The following is a 2,456-nucleotide window of genomic DNA, read 5'->3' as shown; positions in this document are numbered from 1 at the left end:
CATAGGAGCTATCAGTAGATATAACCCTCACACACAAACGCTTTTTAGGATCCTCAATAATTTTTAAAGGTGTGAAGTGGTTTGGACACCAAAATTTGGAGAATCAATGCTGTGTTCTCATGTTTACCATCTGTTTCTTTCTTTTCTTTTCTTTTCTTTTCTTTTTTTTTTTTTAGTTTTATTTGTTTTTAAAAGAGTTTAATCTCTACACCCAATGTGGGGATTGAACTCACAACCCCAAGATCAAGAGTTGAATGCTTGGGACACCTGGATGGCTCAGTCGGTTAAGCAGCTGCCTTCGGCTCAGGTTGTGATCTCAGGGTCCTGGGATCCAGTCCCACGTTGGGCTCCCTGCTCAGCGGGGGAGCCTGCTTATCCCTCTCCTCCCCATTCCTGCTCTCTCTCTCTCTCTGTCTTTCTCTCTCCAATAAGTAAAAAAAACCTTAAAAAAAAAAAAAAAGAAAAGAGTTGCCTGCTCTACCAACTGAGCCAGCCAGGCACCCCACCACTGTGGGGTAAAAAAAAAAAAAAAAAAAGATGTAGGGGTGAGAAAGTGAACACTGATAGTGTCCTAGCTGCCACCACAGTGAAAGGGAGGACAACACATCACAGCAGTGATGTCCCTTAACTTTATCTCCTTGTATCTTTCATGAGTCTAAAGTCCTGAGGAACATGGACACCCAACGATCCATCAGTAGATTCTGGAAAAGTCACAGTTTGAGAGTAGGCTGAGGGAAGCAAACAGAAGGGTTTCCATACAATCTATTCATACATGGAACTGCTGGCCTGGCCCCATACAAATTTGAGAAAAAGGTGGTGGTGGGAGGGGCATTAAATAAATAACCTATAATGAAAAGGAAAAAAATTACCTGATTTCAGTTTATGACTCTCCATCCTTAAGCAAACATACTAGGAGTTTGTACACTGTGGCAGTCACTTTTTTCCTTTAGGAGTTATAAGGTCAGGCCTGGCTGTAAAGATGAGGAGCAGTGGTAGGCAGGGTTTAAAGGCGCAGGCAAAGCCTCAGGACAAGCACTCGGATTCTCACAGATGATTATGGTTAAGCATTTCGTCATCCATTTATTCAGCAAAAGTTCAGTGTATTAACCAAGGCTCCCTGAATTCTGGACCAGGAAAGCTTCGGTATTGAATGTTTTTAAAGTTTAGGTATATATGGATCTGCTACAAGATACACTGTCCTTCACCTACTGCAAATTTTCTGTTCCTTTTAGAGTGATCCATTATTCTCAGTCTAGTAAACAAATGATTACTAAGTCAGTGATAAGGTAAAAGCATTTCAGTAAATTAACAGTGTTCCAATAATTCCAAAACCATAAATCATTCTACTAAAATTTTCAGTGAAATAACTTGAGTCTCCAAATATCCCACATAGTTTCCTTGGTGAGTGATAAAATTAACTATTTTCTCCATTTCGATTCTGGTGACTTAATTTGAAGTTTTAAAAAACACATTATTGATAAAGTTGTAAGTCCTGGGAGAACTAGAAAAATGGCTGATGGTCCTAACTGATAACACACTGTCATAGTTTCTTATACAATTTCCATTTCTCGTTTTTATTTTTGGTAACTAGGAGTTAGGGTTTGAGAACATCTGGCCCTGGTCTGCAATCTTTGAAATTCCCACCTCCCTAAAGTGACTTGCCAATATACAGCAGCCAGTGGTAAAAATATTAGAGATCTGGAACACAAACGCTTCTCACTTCCTATGGTAATCCCAGCAAAGTAAGACTCCACGTGTGTTTATGAGAGAAAAGGAGGCACAGGGACACAATGAGAAGGTGAATGAAGAGTGGTATTATGTCTATCTCAAGACAATGTCTTCCACTATCATTCTTGGGCTACAGAGGACAGACACTATAGAGCATGTCACAGATGTGAGTGTCTTCCTCACTAATGTGTTTCTTTTTTTTTTTAATATTTTTTTAAGATTATTTGTTTATTTATTTGACAGAGACAGCCAGCGAGAGAGGGAACACAAGCAGGGGGAGTGGGAGAGGAAGAAGCAGGCTCCCAGCAGAGGAGCCCTATGTGGGGCTCGATCCCAGAATGCTGGGATCACGCCCTGAGCCGAAGGCAGACGCTTAACGACTGCGCCACCCAGGCGCCCCCACTAATGTGTTTCTTAATGCTTTAGGGGAGGAAGTCTCCTCTGGGATTTATTGGAACACCAACAAGAAGGGGACACCAACTAAGTAGGAAAACTCACTTTGCTGTGTCTCCTTCACTCTTACAGTACTACCACTCTCCCAACACGTCTGACACCAGAAATGAGGGGTTATTCCCAAACCAAGCAAGTCTGTGACACTAGCTGGGTATCTAACAACCTAATTCAATTCTGACACTATCTACCTGGACATAGCAGCAGATCCCACAGGTTAAGGGCTTAGTTCCACGTGACTGTCCCCCTCTTCAGATGGCAATCATAAGTCGTAGGTC

This window comes from Ursus maritimus, unplaced genomic scaffold (assembly GCF_017311325.1).
Source record: "Ursus maritimus isolate PB19 unplaced genomic scaffold, ASM1731132v1 scaffold_23, whole genome shotgun sequence".
NCBI lineage: Eukaryota > Metazoa > Chordata > Mammalia > Carnivora > Ursidae > Ursus > Ursus maritimus.
This window is presented reverse-complemented; position numbering follows the sequence as displayed.